Below are 22,330 nucleotides of genomic sequence, written 5' to 3'. Positions count from 1 at the left end.
GTTTCTGTAGCTTACTATAATTTCTGGAGGTGTTTGGGGTTTTTTTTGTTTGTTTTTTAAGTGAATAGTTGCATGATCTCTACTGATATCTTGGCAGAATAGTAACTAAAAACTTTACCCATATCTGTGTAGTATCTCAAAAGAAACTATCCTGCAGTAAAGCAGATACTTAATGTCTGAGTTTCTCTTACCTTATTAAAAAGGTGATGGGGGATTCTGTCATTGACGTCAGTGTAGGCAAGGTTTTGCCCACAGTAATTTTGGCTGGGAAAGCCACTGCTCCACTGGTGTGAGAGCTTTGCTGTGCTCTCTAACTAACTGTCCAGGTGGACTGAGCTGTACTGACCACTGTGGTAGGAAAAGAACTACTTTCACACATGCACTTATTGTTGGCTAAATGTAGGCTTCTGTTTAATTAGCAGTTTATAACTTTTCAATATGACAGTTCATAGCTTTCAATGCAAGGTAGGAATAAATCTAAGGATTCACAACTTTATACGTTATTTATTTCCAATATTTCCTCCAACACTTGGAAAAGCTCTCCGAGAGAATACTGCAGAAAACAAGCTGACAAGTATGTGCAGAGATAACTATTTTAGCCTAAGGTTTACCAGAGCATCTTTGCATTTTGGTGGCTGCATGGTAGAAGCTGTGAGGCCCTTCTGATTTTGAGTTTATGCTTAGGGGGATCTTTAAATGTCATCACCCAGTCTCTGCATTTTTCAGCCCTGCTATAGTAGGGAGCATTCAGGTGTTCTTCCCATATGCCTGCCATTTCTATGGAGGCTTTCAATGCATAGGGTAACACAACAAAACAGTGGTATAAAATAAATTTAGTATCAGCCTTTCTGCAGAGATCTTCAGGCTGCCATAATGGCTGATGTATACTCCTTCGTGGAGGACTTCTGCGAGTGTTTATAGGAGTCAAGGTGTTTCTGCTTTGCTGGCTCAACCCTCTACCCAGCACTACTTGAATCAGGTTCTGTGCAATAGTTTTGGGGAATGGTGGCTGGTACAGGGCTGCTTCTTGCAGAGGACAAAATGCTGAGAGCCTAGTCAACATGTAGTAAGTATCTGAAATATCGTCAGCAACAGTGGGAGGTTAAGAAGGTAGTCAGTGCACCTCCAAATTAATGCATCTATCCATAATTGGGGCTATTTCATCCATATTCCTAGGGGACTTTGTGGGAAAAGTCCAGTAACTGGCTCCTTTGTGCGTCTAGAGCAAAACATCTTTTGGGTGGGAAGAAGACAGTCCCTCTGCTCAAAGACATAAAGAAAAGGGACCTATTCACTTCACCAATTTATAATTCAAGTTATTGGAATGAGATCCTAGTGCCCCATTCAATTCTTTGCCAGATGAAGATGCCCCATACAGATTTAACTGTGGTCTCTTGCTGTAGCTCAGCAAGAACACTAATACAAAAGGTATTCCTTGCAAATAAACACTGGACAGATACAAAGAAACACCGTGCAAAACCTAAGCCACGCAATGAGCTTCAGAAAGATCAGATCCACAGATGTGGTGACTGAAGTTTAAGAGGCAACTTAACAGATGTACAAAGCTGTAGATCAGAGGGGATATAAAACAGTTAAACTTGCTTAAAGGCACAATGTGTCACAATCTAACGATTACATGCATCCTAAGCCCGACAGAAGAGGGAACATACGCTCAGCTATGTGCTCTTGGCTGTAGGCATGCCAAGAAGATTATAAAAATGCCATGCTGTGATATGTTGCCCTCCTGCCTGAAAGGCTACCATTAAGCTGCTTATTTACTGCACCTATTCAGGCAGCAGTGTGGTTCAGAGTGCTACCTGTCTTCTTGTTGGATAAATTAGTTGTGGATATCACAGGATTATTGCTGCCTATTGTTCAGTCTGGTGAAGGTGGGAAGAGATGAAAGACACTGATCTGACCTTGTAATGTTTTGTGTAAAATAAGAGATACTTTTTCTTCATAGCGAGTGTCATAGTTGATCTTTGTAGAACTGATTGTGGTAGGAAGTTTGGAGCCAAATTAAAAGGGCTAACATACTAATGAAGGCAAAATTTCTGTGTCATTCATATATATATGTATAAAGGGAGAAAGATGGAGGGGGGAAGATATGGAGGTGTGGAGGAAAGCGCATGTCACTAGAGCTTTGTATTCTCTTTCTGGCTTTGTAAATCAGCACTGTTTGAAATGAAATCTTCAAGAGAACACACAGGAAAATTTAGACACCCCCTCAACTCAGAATGTGTTTTTATATAAATTGTTTCACCCTCATATTTTTTATGATATATGGAGCTGTGAACTTTAAATTAGTGATAACAGAAATTGACAAGTACAGCATTAAAAAATAAACCATGCAGCCCTACAGGCTTAATTATGAAGTGAGCAGGAAGATAGACACAGAAAATCCTGTTTCAAAATTTTACCTCACATAATATAAATAAAAGATTATGTCTTGCACTGGTAGCCTATAGATCAAAAGGATAATCTAAAATGACTACCCTGGTATTTATTTTGCCTTTATTATGTATATAGATAAACTATAAGTTTCTTGTTTTCTTAAGTCTTTTAGCTATAAACAGAGACACTTCCATAGCATAATTATGGAAACACAGCTATAAATTAATATCTGTAATTATTTTTGTTTTCTTATAATCATTAGAAATACATGCCTTTTCATCATCAAAATGTAAAAATATAATTTTAAAAAAAACATATTCTGATTGATAATATGGTAAGTTGAATATAAATTAGGCAAATAAAAAATAACTATTGATTGGAATTTATTTTAGAAATTTTGATTCTGAGGTAAGGATGTTTTAGATAATCACTAATGATCAGACACTAATTATGACAGTATTTATTGCAGAGATGTAAATACATCATAATATAAACACGTATCTTCACCATTCAGGTACCATGTGTGCTGAACTGGTAATTTTCATTGCTGTTCTAAAAAGTTTCTACTTGTTAAGTTTTGGTAAGGCACTGGAAAGGGTTTTCTTTTTCCTGATGAACCATTACTAACTCAAACCATTTTACATGGCTTCGGTGTAGGAGATTAGTGTCCGAAAGTTGAACTTTAATGGCAGCAATCCATAACTCTAATTTCGTTGATGGTGACAGAAAAACATGCCTAAAGTCTGTGTCAGGATACCTGAAGTGAAGATCTCCAATGTTCCGAATTTCCAGATATATGTTTTTTATTACTGGCAAATAAAGGAGGAGGAAGGAATCTGAAAGAAACAGGTACAACTTTCTCCTTCCTTCCTTGAGCTACTTATTTGATCATTTTCAAATGCTGGTATAAAAACTGCCAGAATAGCAACTGATGTTCAGCCAATAACATCTTGTCACATTAAAAGCAACAGGAAATCAGGCTCAGGAAGAGTGAAGAAATACTAGCACTTTTTAGTAAGGGCTTACTAAAACTAAACCTCAGTATTTTTCCATGTTATGTCTCAGAATGCATGGTGCCCTCGGTGATGGGATTATCAGAAAAATGCCAGGCTGTAATATGCAGGATTGTTCTAACAAAGTAATTCCCATTTCCATATTTTATTACCAAATCCTTAGTTTGTGAAAGTAGCCCTGTTAACATCAGTTGGCACGATGGCTGAAGCTGAGCTTTTCTGATGCTGGCTTACAGCACTGGGCCTTCTCGGAGTGGTGTTTTAACTGGCAATTATTGTATTTTATTATGATCAATCAGGATGAAAATTGACTTGACTCCTTAAAGACTAAAACTCTTTATATCATTATTAGCTCTGCATTTTCTTCCTTGTCCCTCCCTCTCAGTCTGCCTCCACCACACACATTTACTGGATAAAGATAGTCCTTTGCAGAAATGAAAGAAAAATGGCATATCAGTCCTAAATGGAATTTAATACAGAAGATTCATTATAAAAATATAGTATTGTTTAAATTTGTCATTTTTCTTTACGTTTGGGGTTGATAATCTTTCACAAACTTTTGTAAAATTAATGTTGCATTGTCATGATAATGCATGAGAATTAGAAAAAATAAGTAGAAGCAAAAGTCTGTCAACTGTACTAACATTTTTTTCCTTAAAATACTGCTAGTCTGGAGCTAAGAACTACTAGTGGTCTCCTCCCTGTTTTGGAGCATAATGATATCTCCTCTCTGCAGTTATTTTTTGCCACTTCTCCTCCCCGCCCCCCCCCTCCCCCCCAGTTACATGCCTGCAATTTATAAGGTTTGACTGCAGTAGCACAGCTGTGTCTTGAGACATTAGGGGGTTTATTAGCTCTTTTTGAAACTATGAATTCAAGGAGGAATTTGGCTTAAATAAAAAGGAAAAAGTAAGACATTGGCATATGGACTTATGCTAACTCACTGCAGTTGCAATTAATGGTAATCACTGATATAGCTGCCTTAAATATGTAATTAATCCTAAGCATGTAAGTAGTCTGACTGTTGTAAATGGAACTGCTCAGACACTCATGTACTCACATGCACAAAATTAGCCAGGCACTTGGCTTCTCCAGTAGGGCTGGATGGAAATGCAAAACTCTTCTTTAAATCGCCATGGGCTCAAGAGAATTGTGCAGTTTAATTATCTTCCACCAGGTTTAAAGAGGGATGGAAATATTCTTTTGTGCTAGAGGAATTCATCCAGATATCATTTGTAATGGCAGGAATGACCAACTCAAGAGAGCAAGCATAGGGGAGGTTTTGTTGCACGGCAATTACTGGTGAGGCCAAAATACTTTAGGATATGAATGCAAGCCCAGGATAATCAGCTTAGGATGAGGTTGAGATTGTTCATTCAAATTTAAAGATGTCTTTATGTTTGAGTTTGTGAAGGGGAAAATTAACTTGGTCATGTAAATGAGAGAAGGAATCATTTGGAGAGGCAACAAGTATTGCAGTACTATAGGTAAGATTTAAGGAGACTTCCCATTTCTCATGTGTAACAATCACCTGTTGTATCAACCAGCTGCACATCCCCAAAACTAAGGGATGGTGGAAAGGGAGGAAGGTGGGAAAAATCCCAGAGCTGTATAGACTAGAACGAAGTTTAGAACTTGATCCTGTGAAAAATTCAGGACAAGAGGTGAGCAGAGGATTAAAAAGTATGGCTAGGAGTTTCACAGCACTGAGTAACAAAGTTGCTTTATCCCAAACCTGCTAATAAATTGCAGACATACGCCAACCCTCTTCACTCATTGTAACTGACTGAGACAAAGGCTTTCAGAAAGAATATAGTTAAGAACTTGGGGGGTTGGAATGGGGGGGAATATTGGTCAGAAATTAAAAACTGATTAAGAAAATTGGAATTCAGTGTGGGTTTGGTGTGTGATAATCCTACAAAAATTTGTGCCTAATTCTACCACCACTAACATGGCTAATTAAAAATGTAAATGTATTGCTTTGTCACTGTATTGGATAGTTAAGCCTGAAGAATATTTTTTGTGTTAATTATATACTGTAAGAGCCTTTAATTTCTATATAAATCTGTTCCTTATCATTTATGATATAAAAATATAAGTGCATGCTGATCTTTAGTTAAATCAGTGGTTACTGCTTCAAAAAGCATGTTATTCTGGTTGAACGGTCGGTAGTTCTGTTAAAGGACTAATCCACTACTATATAATATACACTTGAAAAATAAGGAAAAATTGCTGTGATACTGAGCTGAAGAATATTTACAGATTCAGCTTCCTTTGAAGGGAAGCTCTATGAGTCTGCTCTACCTAACACCTTCCTCAAAACATAGTATAATTCAGTGAGTTAATGGATATTCAGCATTTCCACTTTATTTCTTTTTATCTGCATATTTTCAAAGGATGAGTTCAAGTAACCTCAACAAAAGACATTCAGGATATTTAGATTCTAGAGAATCCTGAAGATAATTACAACTGTTTGAGAGCTTTATTTTCTCCTGCTTTGTGTAACCAGGATTTGGCATTCAGTCCTGGGCCATAAAGGGTTTTTTGCTTGTTTGGAAATTTGAGAAAGCAAATATTTTTGTTCAGAAATTTTGCAAAGCTTGCAAAGTTTTACAGGTCCTCCCACAATGCCCAACAGATGGCAAGTGGTGCCTTGGAGTGCTTGGGTAACCAGCATCTTGTGCAGCTCTAGTCTGAATCCAGAAAAGTGTATACAGATACAAGGAAAATATCTGGCTTTCACAGTCTTTCTGGCACCTAAACAACGAGACAAAACAGTCTCATTTTTAAGTGACTTTTAAAATTATCCAGTCAATGCAAGTCTGATCTACTAAGGTACTCTGAGAGCTTTGCCTTTCTGAAAACTGCAGATCTGGGCATGCTGTTACTCAGAGCAGTGCAGCACAATGTTACATGTCCAGAAAGAAAAATGGTGATATGAGGTCAGCTTGGCTCCAGCTTAGTGACACTTTGTCAATATTGTATTGGCAATCCAGTTACTATAAGAAACAAGGACATTATGTAGCTGTTAGGAGCTAGAAAATAGATTGTTTACTATGTTACATGCCATCAATCAGTTTAGTGAGAAAACTTGAGCTCTGGCTGACTGGCATAATTTCTCTCAAAAGCTCCACGTGTCTCTGTTGCATAATATTTATTTAGATTAAACTAACAGCAAGTTAAAACTATTAGTTTTTTTTTTAATGTGAAAGAATGCAGAACATTAAAACAGTTTTAAAACTCAAATTGTTTTAATTCTAATCATAGAAATTAAGTTTACATGATGATTAAAAAAAAGACTGTATAGAAAAGTCAGTGCAGGAAAGCCATACCCAGTGAACGTGTATAGCATTATGAATTTAGTTCAAATTGCAGATTAGTAATATAATTTCAGATTACTTCTTTAGTAAGGTATTTGTCAGTAATAATGCAACAGATGAAATTTAAAAGACTTGCAAGTCTTTTATATTCTCAGTGTTTGCTTTGCCATGTAAATTCAAAGTTTGAAAAGCTGTTGCCTTCCAAGTCCTCTGTAAAATTAAAGGGATATAACTTACTGATATATAAGCAGTATAAGGTACCACTCTCCAATAAGACTGCTTTCTGATCAGCTGTGTAGCATAAATATTGAAGCTGAGAGATGTAAAATTCATCCTAGAAAGAAAGCACTACTGTCTTAGGACTTAGAAAATGTCCTTTAAAAGCTCACTGTGTTGAATTACCTTAGTTAGGTGACATCCTCCATTTAGACAATAGAATAATTGCATCATATATCAAATGTTTGCATTGAAAACCAGAATATTTTAAGACAGGACCAAGGATCAGGTTGACACATCTCAGTGAGAAAGAAAAATGAGGCCTCTTGGAGAGAGGAAAAACTGTGAAGATGGTCTTTCCTTTCTGCAAGCCCTGGTTCTCCTGCAATCAGCCATGTTATTTTTCTTAGAGCCTAAAAGGTTTGATCATGACCACTGCCTAATTCAAGGTCTAGTGAAGTTGATCAATGGCCTCCTGGAAACTAAAACCATTGAAAACAGAAAAAGAAAAAAAGGCATAAAAAGCCAAGAACTCGTTAGCTTTCAGAAGAAAATCTGTAAGGGATTACTAAATAAAAACAATGATAGGAGTTAAATATCTTGCTTTCAATTAAGTCAGGATATCTTATCCTTAAGTTGCCTAGTTTTATACACTTTCACGCTACTGTCCTTTCAACTACATATGAGCACAGGTACCTGAGGTAGCTTTACAAATGTCTTGAAATATTAAGGGAGATCTTCTTTTGCTTAGGTAAGGACATTGTGAAAGTTTATGGTGCCTTTTGGTGTCCTGCGTGTTGGACTGCTAACTTTGCATACAGCTTTTTAGACAAGTTAGTGTATCAGAAGCAAGCAAACCTCCACATGTTAGACCTTAGAACTGAGCGTTTGTGTATGTCCAGGACACTGGGTGGAAATGGGAGCCTAATGTGTTTCCAGGCAGTGTAGCTGCCTCCTAACCCAGATAGCTTCAAGTTGTTCAGGTGTGGTTCGATGAGCTACAGTCATATCTCTGAACTGCAGGGTCAACATTCCCTTAAGGAGATGAAGGTCACCAAGACAGGTTGGTGACAGCTTTTGTTAAGGAATTGTGTCTGCTATGTTAGAACACGAGGAAAGGAACTGGCAACGGAGGCTGTTAAAAATCAAGATGTTTTCATCACTTCTCCCTAAAAATATTAATCTAGTCAGTGTGAATGAAAATTTCTTCCTAGACCATGATTGCCACAAGCTCTCCATTAGTCTGTTGAGGATACTGAGGTTGTTGGATTCTCTCACCAGTTCGACAGGTTCCCTCACATTAGTTTGGTTTGTATCCTCAGGGAATTCTGTTTACCCTTATTGTTTCCAGTTCTTCAGTTATAAACTCAGTTATACACTGATAAATGTGCACCTTGTGCAGACTTTTCTGCAAATCTGAAGGAACAACATACATGCTAAGTGCAGTGCACCATCCTTCTTCCTGAGAGAAAAAAATTCAGATTACTTTACACTAGATCTGCTTTGCATATAAGTGTAAATATCTAAAGAACATTGTTTTCCTTGGTCTTTGTTTTAATGAATCTGTGATATTACTGCCAGTGAAATGCTTGTGTGCGCATGCTGCATTTATGTGTGTCTGTTTTTAACATAAATCATCCCTTCTTCCCTGCGGAACTTTTGCATAATCATACTGCTAGCACCTCAGTGTAATATAAATATAACTTAAAATAGAGGTGTCTTATTTAGGAGACAGACTATTTTGTACTCTGTAAATACCAAGGAAAGGGATATTGGGGTGAATGACCAGATTCTGGACTAATGAAAGGGTGGGTACGTGGACGTGCCTGCAGGTCAAGCAGTTGCTCTCAGCAAGTCTGGAATGGTAGAGGCTGCAAGGACACCCAAGCAAATCAGAACTGAAGAGGTGGGAATAAAAAGCAGAGAGGTGGAGAAGATCTTTGCACACATTGGATTTCAAAGGTTGGATTCACCATGTTGATCAGTTAGCATTCTTCCTCTCCCAGATCAATCACTCCTCATTTTCAGGTGTGAACATAAGGTAAAACAAAAAGAAAGCATGACTAATTTTTGCATACATTCCACAGCTTTCATTCATTCAGCAAAACCAAGCTGAATTTTGGTTTAGGATTTAATGGAAGTTGGTCAAATGGGATGGAAATGACCTCATAGAATACAGGGGTTTCTCTTCTGAGTTTTAGCTGCAGGGGAATGAAAGGGATAGAAAATTTGCTGCTACATTCAGGGAAGCTTTTCTGAATAAGCTTTTGCTGTGGGTCGGGAATCTGAATATCCAGGCATCTTTGGGGCTGGTACATTTGATTGTCATATACCAGGTTTACAACCATTGGCCAATATAGCCTTCCTTTTCATTTTAATTCTCATGTGGTAAGTCATGCTCTGTACTCTAAAGTCTACCTAGCCTAATTCCTCTCTGTGGTCAGACAGCAGGCATGCAGATTTTTTAATTTCTTTTTTTTTTACGTGGGACAGTGCCTAGGCAACAACTGTCTGCTGTGAGTTCAGTGTCTATTCGGAAGTGTTCTTCAAACTTGACCTGGAAGTGGATATGAAAACTACCTTCTCAGTGGAAAGCCAAGTGTCCCCATGCTCTAAAGCTAGCCGCACTTCCCTAAACACATCCCTAACTGGATTTCAATCTTAAAAAATGTCTTTCATTAAAAATATAATTTGATGAAGTGGGTAATTGACTTGCATTTGATTAAGGCAGATTCTATTGGATTAATATGATTAATAGATAAAATTATAATCAAACAGAAAGCAGTACAAAAGGTGGCTTAAGTCATGGGTCATATTAAGATACCAAATTTAAAAAAGATTGATATGGTAGGAATATTCATTTCGCAGTAGGTATCATGCTGTTCCCTTACAGACAGTGCTGAAATTCAAATGAATGTTGTAGTCAGAATCAGGGCTTGTTCCAAAGGCCTTCGAAGCTGATGAGGGTTGTTATGCCAGAGAAGTGTTTTTGATAAAAATTTACACCTACAATGTAAATATTCACTGCTCCCATATCGATTGCAGCAAAATGCTGTGTAACTATTAGAAGAACCAGTTCTTAATGGTCTTACAATGAAAAACCATATCCAAAGAATAGCTGTCTTCTAAGACTTCTTGTTACATTGCACTGGAATACAAGGTAGCATTTCATTGTATGTATCTATTAGGAAAATAAGCTAAAATTTGGTATAAAATTTGACCCAATGATACATAGGACACCACACTGACTCAGAAAAGCTTATTCAGAATAAAATAAAAATTCCAATATTAAGCCTATCGGTTTCCTTTAAGAGAGCAAATAAAGATCGTAGATAGCAACCTCATCTTGAGATAATTGTAAAGATGGAGGTAAACCATTAAAGCTACACTGTCCCAAGTTGGATGAATTTTCAGCATTAATGTGTGTATCTGGCTTGTACTTTACTTTGAAACAGTGAAATTAATTAATTAATGTTTGTCTAGCAGCTAGAGTACTCCTTTGCTGAAGTTAAAAATTTTTCTTCCTTGCCAATGATGGCAAATACATTTTATTGGCTCCTTTTTAGGTGTGACAAGCCATGGACAAGTGTTCCGTGTGTAGTGGATAAAAGTAATCATGAATTGAAATGCATGAAGTGGTCCACTGGATAGATTATATGGGCAACTTGGGCAACTAGTTACATTCTGATGTTGGAATCTGTTCTAAAGAGATTGTTTTCCATCAGCCTCTGTTGTATTTCAAAAGGATAGAGCCAGTAGAAATAACTAAAGCTACAGTTAACTAACCTTCCCAGATCAGCAGCTTGTCAGTAATTAGATCAGATTAGTTAGTAATTGGATCAGCACTTTGCTAGTGAAGTTAGTGTTGGTGTTGCGTCCACTAAGGTCTTTGAAACAAAAAATTGACTACCGAATTGAAGATACTGGTAAAATATAAGCAGTAAATCCTCACTATGGAATGACAGACTATTGGCTATTTCAGATTTTATTTGCAATAGACATGCCGTCATTGAGGTGTCCGTAAGATAAGAAGTAGTTTAATTAAAGGCCTTATTATAAGCATTTGATCTCCGGAAGATGTACAGTCTTTAAGACATCTTCATCTCATGATTCACTAAAACAGAATCTAAGTCTGGCAAAATATACTCAGCATCTCAACAAGTTCAAAGTACCCTAGGAGTTATGGGATCTAGCTGCCTGTGGAACCCATTCAGGGAGCCACTTTGTGTTTAAATTCATTATTATTTTAGACTAGGCAAGTGGGGGATGATGATGCCAAAGCAATGTGGAAAAGCTGTCATTGCAAGATAGCTTTTGATTGACTGGTTTACAGTACCCCAGATACATAGACAAATTACAATCTGTTGCCTAAAGGAGAAGTTTCGGTAAGTTCTCATGCTCTAATAAAAAGGAGTACAAAAAGACTGCCAAATAGTTTCCTGAAGGTTCCAGTAGGTGCCAAATGATTTAATAGTGAAATATGGCTGTATTTAGCATCCTGTAGATTGTTCTACAAGGAAAAAAAGGGTTATTGTACCAGTGACAGAACATACCAGAAAATCTGTAGAAGGTTGCAAGTGATCATTATAACTCCACAGAGATCACTTGGTCAAATGGTACAGGTCCCACTGCAAGAAACAGCTTTTTTAACTTCTTTTTTTTCTTCTTTTTTTTTTTTTTTTTGTAATTAAAGATTTAACTCAAGTGCTGTTCCAAGAAGAAATGGGCTTATTTTTCTTAATTGAGGCTAAAGTAGTTCCTGCCATTTAGTAGCTGCTGCCTGTAATAGACTGAATTTATAAATTTAGAAAAGTGGCATAAACAGTGCTTCATTCCTTCAGAATAGCTTCTGCTGACAAGAGAGCTTACTTTCAGCACACTGAAATTTAGAGTTTAAAAGATCCACTAAAAAGATAATACTTACCATTGTTTGGGTCATTCTTGTTCAGCTTTATACAGTGTGGCTTAGTCATATGTATAATATTTGCCTATTAGAAGTAAATAAATCTCATTTGACTCCCAAGCTTACTTGAAATCTCTTGAACTGCTGGCGCATGATATTGGTATTTTAGTACCAAAGGTAATAAATTCTGTGGTCCTTATGACATGTTTGGGAATAGCTTTAGCATCGGAGATGGAAGGGTTGAGCTGGATTCTTTTCTCTGTACTAGGATGATCAGTTAATAAAACTGAAGACATTAGTAAAATTCAGCAGATCTGTTTTTCAGTCAGTTCACTATTATTTTCTGGATACCCTGAATCTCAGTACATGTTACCTCTCTAAGCCAGTCTTCACTGATTAAGCAGAGTACTTGTCAAGGCAAACTCTAAATTAAAAGCTATGCATAAATCCAGTTTGCTTAACGCAAATTGGAAGAAAACATAAAAAAGAAGGAAGAGTATGCTGTTTTCAATGTCATTTAACTTAGGCAGGACACTTCACATAACTTTAAACTGTTGATTTGAAACCACTTGATTAGCTTACTGCAGAAACACTATTCTATTTCCAGAGAACTAAGCAATGACTGGCTAGGGATCACTGTATATAGATTTTCTGCTTTATTTAAGAATAAAGTAATATTTAGATGGATGGATGAATTTGGAACATTGTTGCTTCATCTTTATCTCTAATTGAGATACTACCACAGATCGTAAGGCTCTGGAGTATAGTGATTTGTCAGCACAGGACACGGAGTGGACCAATTTAATAGTTGCTGGAGGGGTTAGGATTCCAACAGCCTTTGATGAAATTTTTTTAGGTCAGTAACATTTAGAGATATAGGGGGAAAAAAATCAAGTAATTGGAGAAAAACCAGATGGTTTGTGGCTAATTTGGAAAAGTACAGATTATACTGTTGTGCAGCATCTTATTCATTAAATGAAAAGGTTTTAAGATTTTGTAAGGGGTAGATTAATATTGATATCATGTTACGATTCACACTGTTTAGTGTGCAAACATCAGCCATCCTTTCTTTTTTTTCTGCACATGCTCACTGCTATCACTGAAACCACTGTATCAGGGATTACCATGGTGAGTTAGTAGATGACAGCTTTATATTTACGCTTCTTGTTTACGTTTTCCACTGCAGGAAAAACATTTGCATGTCTGTAAAACGTGAATTCAAATGTTATAGAAGTAGCAAAATTTATGCATATCATGGAAGTAACATGGGTGAGTTAAGTTTTATAAGCACAAGCTGGTGTCTCTGCATTCCCTACCATTTTTCAGAGCATCTTACTTTATTTGCATGGGCTCCTATTCATTACAACTATTTAATAGATGCTCATTTTTAAGTTTCTTTACTGTTACATTCTGAGTGAATATAGACACACTGGTGAGGAATTGACCTGTGTGTTTACTTTAAGGTGATAAAGGTAAAATATTTACCTGTATCTAACTGGGTGAATATTATTTTATTCATGTTTATTACAATGGTGCCCAGGGGCTCTGAATGAAATTGCTGACCACTTCACAGATACTGCAAGGGGCAACTTTTGCCTCTCCCAATCTGTAGCAAAAATAAGCAAGGCAGACAAAAGGTAAGAGTGCATGCAGACTTGGGAAGTCACTCACTTAGTGTGACTTTATAAGGAAGAGGTAGAATGCAGAGTAGCACCATGCCCGCTGACTGAGCCGTGAGATCGCACTATCTTACACAAGAAAGGGCTGCATGTCCAGTCTTATACATGTGTCATAATATATATTTAATATATTAATATATTTTATATGTTGATATATAGCTGTGTATAATTTTGCAGAAAATTCAGGATGTCATTACAAATTGTTACTAGTACATTGCAGCTAGTATAGGGGATTTTTTGGCTCCCATTAGCTTACTTAGTGTTCTTAAGGCCTGAACCTTCTGTTGCGGGATGAAGAGATTTAAACTTCACAGCATCTTGTTGTCACTTGCTGGCATACTTGAGAATATTGTCTGAGATTTTTGGAGAATCCTTTCTATTTGACAGAGGTGTTTGGATAGGCTTGTTAGGAACTGAGCGCTACAAAATAGATGGTCAACTCTGTAGGGGATCCTTCAACAAGGGAATAGCTGTAGGAAGACAGGGCCAAATAAGCAACATTTTGCTGAGAGGTTTGCAGCGTAACATTCTTGACTTAGAGCCCATTATCTAACAGATGTGTATTGACTTAATAAGCCTCCCTACTGTTTCACTGTAAGCACTTAGTTCTCTCATCTTCAGTGTAGAACATGGAGCAGGAATCTATTAATAAAAAGTCGCTCATTCCAGCAAAACATGTCGGTGCCCATATTTGCCAAGGACAGTTAAGTATTTCAAAGCTAATCAAAGCTTCATTTTTTTGACTGGGATGCTGCAGGCAAGTCCCTCAGCTGGTTATAGTACCTGATATGTATATTGATGTCCTTTTGCTTGGCCAAAGAATAACATTACAAATTATTTAATCGACTCTATTTTTTCCCCAGTGTACCCCAAAATAATCTTACAAAATAATATGCCTTTCTGTGGCTACAGAAGTAAGGAATTGACACCTTGCTACTGTCAAGCTGTTACTTCACTCTCATTTCTTTCTGTAGGTGACGTATTTACTAACTGTATTGATCTCTGCTCTTTCTTTGTTATTTTTTAGTATGACAGTTTTATTTGCCATCTAACAGCAGTACCAGTAACATTCTGGTGAAAACAAAAGTATGAACTAATAAGGCAAATCCCACTGCATTCACAGAATAAATGACAGGACAGAATGACATCAGTGCATGAACACATAGTTTCTGTCTTTCCTAGGCTTTAGTTGCACCTTCTCTGACACTGAGGCAGGTTGTAGGCTCTGCCTAGATTGACATAAAAAACTCATATGCAGTTGATAGTGAAGCTGAATATGGTCAGTCCATAACCCAAGGCATCCACGACTCCAGAACTGCAAGAGATGTGACAACTGCTTACCTCTGCTCTCTGTCTCTGAAGGTGGTTTCCTTAGGAAGAAGGTAATAGCCCAGCCAGTTTCCCTGCCTTCCTCCCTTTTTTATTTTTCACTACAGCAAGAGACAATAAACAGGAGAGAGGAAAATAGCTACGATTTGGCACAAAATCTGTTGTGAGAATGAGAAAGTGTGGGAAGGGATAGGGGGAGTCAGCCCTGCTGCAGCTGCAAAGTTTTGTCAGGTTTAGCAAATACTGCTGTGTTGGAATGCAGCTGTGAGGAATGGAGCTAGCTGCCACCGAGCTAGTGGTGGCAAGTCATGCTCAGCACTGTACAGCTTTCTCAACAGCTCACAACCTCTGTTGTACACAGAGTCATCTTCTGATCTACACGCTCACATACGCATGCTTAAAATGAAGGTTGTTAAAGTAAGATGTGACCTTATATACAATGACCGTATCCATTATACGGTTATAATGGATATATCCATATATATCCATTATAATACTCAGATTTTAAAAGCTATGTAAATTATGAGTTAAGCTGTGTGTTTATTGTGAAATTTTGCATGTTCATTCATTACTATCAAGCAGCTCAAATGGAAAAAAAATTGGTTGTGTGTTGAAAAGCAACTAATAATTATACACCAGTTTTGTGGTGCTGATCTCCAAGTATTTTAGAAGAGTCTGTGAGTAAGAAAACTCTGATTGTTTCTGTATCCTCAGCCTCTTGAGAAGAAAGGAAGGAGTATTCTCACTACAAGAAGGACACTGAGTTGCTGGAGCGTGCCCAGAGAAGGACAACACAGTTGGTGAAGGGTCTAGAGAACAAGTGTTATGAGGAGCGGCTGAGGGAATTGGGGTTGTTTAGTCCAGAGAAGAGGAGACTGAGCAGAGACCTTACTGCTCTCTACAACTACCTGAAAGGAGGTTGTAGCAAGGCGGGGGTCGGTCTCTTCTTCCTAGTAACAAGCAATAGGACGAGAAGAAATGGCCTCAAGCTGCGCCAGAGGAAGTTTAGGTTGGACACTAGAAAATAATTCTTCACCGAAAGGGTTGTCAGGCATTGGAACAGGCTGCCCAGGGAGGTGGTGGAGTCTCCATCTCTGGAGGTATTTCAAAGAAGGGTAGACATGGTGCTTGAGGATATGGTTTAGTGGTGGACTTGGCAGTGATAGGTTAGTGGTTGGACTCAATGATCTTAAGGGTCTTTTCCAACCTTAACGATTCTATGGTGTTTCCACATGCACATCACCAAAGAGAAACATGGAAAAGTAACAAGTCACTTTTTAAACTCTTAGCCTTCAGATGTTATATTCTTTCTTACAGCTGCCTCAGTTAAAAACACTCAATTTGCATCTCCATATTCCATATTTCTGTAGTACATATGTTGTAAAGTTCCATAAGTCCAACACAGGAAGCATCATATACAACACAGCTTTTTTAAGGTAAGAAAAGATTGTGTGAGGAGTTCAGCAAGGGTTTTGAACACAGGACCTCACCTTTCATAATCTATTACTATTTTCTGTGAAGTTTCAAGTAATTTGCTTTTCTGAATCAAGCTATAAAGGTTTTAAATGTAAAATTGATCTCCTCATAAAGTACATGTGTTCTAATGCTGTAATTACCTGAGGCCTGATCTTCCAACCCTTGACAGTGTAAGTAATCTTTACTCATCTGTCTAATCTTATTGATGGACTATAGGAGAAGCCAAGTGACTCCAGCCTATCTGCTAGGTCTCTACTCAACTTTCCTAAATCACAATGTTTTCACATGGATAAGTGATCTAAGTGAAGGGTTAAAAGTGTTCTGTCACTCTTAATTTGACATTTGGAAGACAATTATAATTCAAAATGCTTCTTCTAGTTGAGAGTCCTTAGGAAGGACACATACATAGCCTAGAGCTAGGAGTCCAACTTTGCTTTTAAATGCAAATATTTTAACAAGTATAACACACAGAAGCATGAACTATCAGTTATTCCTACTAGGCATATGTAAAACATCTTGTTTATCACAAAGAGACCAAATTAGGCTAAAAATGTAAAATAAAAATTTGTAATTGAAATGTTGCCTGTTCTCCTTTGAAACTGCCCATTGTTCTATCAGAAGTAGCCTTCAGGTTGTCTGGATGCATCTGAATGGATCTTTCAATAAGAAAAGATGGGAACTACCAGTATTGGCAGTCTGTGGCATTTGTCATGCAATGACATCGGTCATGCAATGTGACTTCTTGAAAACAGTGTTAGAACAGTTCATTATTTACAGCACTAGCCTGTCAGGTAAGAGTAAAGACATCATTTCCCCTTACTTTCATTCTCTAAAGGTCTTACTGGTACATACAGAATGACAGGAAGAAAAGTTTAACACCAGGCAGAGGGGATTTCCCTGCTTACCTACAAACACAAGAAGTCCATGGAAATTTTGGAAGTATTAACTTCAGTAGATTTTTTTAAAATTCAACTTTAACTGCATTTGACTGAAGGCAGATCAACCACAAGTTTCAACAAATGTTGGTTTTAATTTCTAGTATAGTATTATCTCAGCCTAAATCAAGTCAAATTCTACTGTTTACCTCCATCCCCCAGAAGACTTTGTTCTGAGACAGTAATACCTTGGGGTTTTGGTTTGTTTGTTTTTCCAGGCTACTACTACCTATCTTTCAGAGCTACAGTTGGATTGTGTCCTCAAGGTGATTTTGTTGCATAATTTTGTAGCTATGATAGCTGTTTTACCAATCCTTTGGCTTTCTCAAGGGTAGTTGATAATGTTGGACCAGGAAATAATTGTCTTAATCATCCTTAATGTGTCACATGTTCATCGGCACTCACAGGACTAACAGGAATGCTAACTATGCATGCAGCACAGTCCTGTGAATCATATGCTCAGAAAACATGCTCTGATGAGAGTTATTTCTGGAAACTTCCAGTGAAGTTAATGTTACATCACAGCAGCCTATATCTTATTCTCCCCTTCTCCCACTCCAGCCATGTCTTCTGAGCTCTTTTGTAACTGCAAGTCTCTAATCTCTGATGGTTAGCGGACTGTTCCGTTTTGTCCTCTTTTGGGTTTGGTAGAAATTTTTGTACGTTGGTCTTACTGGTATGGAGTGTTTCAGAGCTCTCTACAATCTTTGCTTCTGACACCACTGGGGTTTTGTATATCACCCCAGTCCCCTTGATTTGCTTGAGATATTTATAGATGTTATTTCTGTAATATCAGTTGCATTTTAACCTTGGAATTTATAGTATTTCCTAATTTAATTTATTGGATGTTGACAGGATTGATAGAGATTGTTGTTTAATACCTATTTTACAAAAAAAAAGTCCCAAGTATTTTTATTTAAAGAACTATTGTCTGCATTGTTTCACAGTTTCACCTCTCTGTCCTCTTACTGATGGCTTCTATGCTTTTTAAAGTTCTGAGGTTTTAGGTGGCAGAAGACATGGTTTTTTTCCCTCCAGGCTTCTTGGAATGAAAGGAAGCCTACCTCTACACAAGGTTGGCTTCAAAAAATTAGAATATCTTTTTTTTTTTAATATACACTCCCCCTACCATCACCTAGTTCTAATTTCTCTAATAGCATGCGATTAAGGAGAGTTGACTTAGCTGCAGAGACTCTTTCACTTCAACTCATTAAGTGCAGGACAACCCCAATAATATTTACTCTGTTAAAATAATAGGTCCCCTACTAGGTAGTGTTATATAATTATAATGTTATTATATATATTATATATATATCATATATAGAGATATTTATATATTTATCAGACACCATATATGGTGTCTGACTTAGCACAAGTCCAACAGTGGAAGTCAGATCATACCCTTTGTGCCTTTTTATTGTTTGATGTGTGATGAGCTGGGTTATCGGATCATAGTGTGCTATTGAATATGGCTTCATATGCTACAAAAAGTAGCAAATATCTAAATATGGCAAATATGCTACCAGGAGGCAAATATGCCCTCTACTGACTTCATCTGTGGCTAGAGTTTAAAAGCTTCTGTCAGAGAGTATACAATGGAAGTGTTGTTTGCAAATAAAGCAAATTAAAACAAGCATATCATAAGAAAGCAATTAGTGTTGATTCGCAGCTTCACTTGGTTTTTCATTCCTGACCTTGACTATATTGTGATGGTTTTGTGCTTCCTTGGACAGTTTCTACTTGCATCTGCATCGATTAAACCTTGATCTCATTTATTATCTCAGGAAATGGTCTCAAGGTCACAGGGCTGGAAATTTAATTATGGTGGCAGTATATTAAGTGGCACATTTAAAGATGCTGAATTGTAGTAATTAATTTTTTGGATGGTGGTCTCTAGAGAACAGGTTTTCTCTGCACTGGGTGTTTAGACATCCATCATGGCCATTCAGCTTGGCAGCTGTCTTTTAGCTTTAAACTGCATCATTATTCATCTTTTACGACTGACTTTAAAAACACTAGACAACTATATCCTTTTTTATTGTAATATATGTCAGATGCTTGTATTAAGCTATACTTCACCTTTGCTGTAAAACATTAACAGCTACCTGGGCTGGCCTCTAAATTGAGACAACAATTACCCTTCGCTGACATCTAGTGTCAAGAGATGAGATATAGCTGGAGTGCTGAACCCATCGGCCTGGAAATCCTGCACTTCCCCAGTGATTCAGGCTCACCCAAGAAGCTGCGGCACTGGACATAATTAGTGGACACGAGGGATTAACTTGGCACTCAGTGTTGACTTTGGAGCAGCACTAGGTTGTTGAATGAAATGCAGCGCTGCCAAGGTCTTAAAAAGCTTGTAATGTTTAATGAAGGAATGGTCATTACCCTTGCTGGATCAAATATTACGCAAGATGGAACTGGGAGATATTTAATAAAGAGGCCTGAAAATATGAACTAAATCACATATATTCATTTAAACTGCTGGCTAAAGCCCAGCATATTTCAAAATTGTTCACTGCTGCTTTAAGCTAGACGGTGTGAACTGGGAAGGAGAACAGTAAGCAGATTTTAGCTTTCTGTGTAACTTCACAGAAAGTTTTTCTACTGTAGAATTACTTTTCTTAAATTAAACACTTAAAAGATGCATTCTACTGGGATTGCAAGTAAGTGAACTCTAGGGAGTGTGAGGGTATTGGAGTTCCCTTAGTGAACAATATCCACAGATTTTAAGTGAGGTCTTTCATACCCTTCGTCAAGCTGAATCTTCCAGAATAAAGACCAAAATACTAAACAGTGGGTTTTCAGAATATTTTTACAAGAGTTGATCTTCACACCAGTGTATTAGTACTATTTTTACAGGTTGAGATGAAGAAAATCTCTTAAAGCTGTTGGGACAGCCAAAGAATGGAATTAAATTGTAGATATACAATATTCGGTGTAGCGTTCCTCCTGCACCTTGTCACCTCTTGATCTCCTTAGTCATAGTTCTCCAGCAGTGAGAGTCTTTGTGCCTACAGTGTTTGATCTCTTAAATTCTTACCATGAGCCCACCTAGCTCTTTATGGTATTTGGGCTTTCAGTAACAGTAGTGTATCTTCTTCTATGTAGATCAGTTAGATCTCCTTTTTGTACTGCGTTTTGTGATTAGAATTATGTGATTGTGGTTGAGATGTTTAAATAAGCTGTTCCTGTGCAGTAGAACTGATGAAGGCTAGTTTTCCTAGGTGTACGTGTCTTTCGAGTGCATCTTACTTCACACTGCTAACTCTAGCAGCACAGTATGCTGTGGCTTAGAAAGTAACACCCTGTGGCTCACGGTAATTCAGAGGGTTTATAGGCACTATTAGTAAATGCTGAGCATGTCAATCTTCCACCCATGGTCTGTGTTCCCATAGTTTGAAAAGGAAAATAACAGAACAGCAAGCATATAATGAGAGAAGTAGAAGAGATACACAAAGGCATACAATGTTTCTTAGCTTTACTGTGGTTTGATTGCAGACTTACTGGTGCGAAGGATATCTCCCAGAAGTGTCAAACGATGTAGCTACTCTCAAGGCTGGAGTGTGAAAGCAGCAGATGATTTTGACCAGGGCAATCCAGTTGCATATAAGCCTACTGAGAAATGGAAATGAATGATCACACGGTGCCTTCTTACAGAGTTGCAGATGAAGCTTTGGAGCTGTCTAAATCTCATCTAAATTAGGAGGCACTAGAAAGGAAATAAAACCAGAGAAATAGGCTGGCCCTCCTCATGAAGTAAGGAGTGTTCAGGGCATCTGTGCTGGTGCATGGGGATAGTTTAGGTCCTTCTTCATGTCTCTCCTCACTTCCTAAAGATGCTTTTCTAGTCGGTAGGCTTCTTGCATGTCCTTCATGGTCTAGATCTGGTGGCTCCTCTGCATGTAGCCCATAAGATATATTTTTCAGAATAAGGGAATGAAAATAATTTCATTTTCTGAATGAAAGAATTTAATTCTTTCCAGAACAAGGGAACTTGGCACATATGACATCAGAAAAGCTTAGAAGCAAGCGAAGTGGGAAGAGGGCCTGTGTCTAGCAAAGAGTTGTCTCTAACATGATACGTTTGCAAGTATAATGTTCAGTCTGACCAGCTGTTTTCCGTCTACATGTGGTTGACAACTCCTTTGTAATGTCCTCTTAAAAACAGCCTATGTGCTTGTAAACGTCTCTCTCCTAGTTTCAAATATTGCAGTGGAGCATAAAAATGGGAATAAGGTATCCTGATCACTCCTGTGGATCATCATGGTTATTTTCCAAGTGCCCTAGTCCACTCATATGTTATAAAAATTGGATAAATTGCATGTATATACAGTTGTACATCTAGCCAGGCAAAGCAGAGCAAATCAAGGCTACCTCAGCTGCAAGAACAGGATAGTCAAAATGGTTGATTTTTTCCCCATGAGTTTCTGAAGAAGCCCTTTTGTTCTGAATCCACTGGATTTGGTGAAGAAACACACACACCACAATATAAGAAACAAGGTGGAATTGCAGTATTTGATGGAGGATTATACCTGGAGCTTAGTAAGTACCAAAAAAATTAGAGAGGATATATGGATATTCTTTTTGTCAAGCTTATGTTTTCTCACTTCTTGTACACCATTTTAATGAAGAACATTTAGACATTTGAGTTATTCTCCATGCTATTGATAGATTCAAAAGTGATTTGAATATATCTGCATGTAAATATTGCCATCAGTATGCATGTATGTGAGTATTCACAATGGAATGGGGACTAGCCTTAAAGAAAGGTGGTTAAATTGTGGAACATGTAGAAGAGAGAAAATCAGTATAGCTTAGGTTACCACTGTTGGAAGAGTGATAGATGTATAATAAATAATCCATAGGTTAAGATAAGTTTATGCAAGTGATTAGGTGAGCAGCTGGGCACAATAAATGGAGGAACAGAAGAAAAAATCATTAATTATAATTTCGGAAGAGCCTAATAGTACCAAATTAAGTATTCATCTTGAACTGCTTCTTCAGCTGTAGTCATGATATACATTTTATTTATATTGCCTTACTGTTGTATTAATTCACCAGC

General features: G+C 37.5%; 1 long non-coding RNA gene across 2 annotated transcripts in view; it reads right to left on the bottom strand.

Moving 5' to 3' along the window:
• The window catches only part of LOC135314298 (uncharacterized), a 97,885-nt gene that overhangs the window by 40,896 nt on the left and 34,659 nt on the right, over nt 1-22,330 (bottom strand). For both annotated transcript variants that reach the window (XR_010373766.1, XR_010373765.1), the window contains exon 2: nt 20,773-20,883. This is a non-coding gene — a long non-coding RNA (uncharacterized LOC135314298). The remainder of the gene's footprint in view (nt 1-20,772; nt 20,884-22,330) is intronic.

Source organism: Phalacrocorax carbo, chromosome 7 (genome assembly GCF_963921805.1).
Source record: "Phalacrocorax carbo chromosome 7, bPhaCar2.1, whole genome shotgun sequence".
NCBI lineage: Eukaryota > Metazoa > Chordata > Aves > Suliformes > Phalacrocoracidae > Phalacrocorax > Phalacrocorax carbo.
The sequence above is the reverse complement of the archived record's forward strand: the minus strand, read 5'-3'. Positions and strand labels throughout refer to the sequence as shown.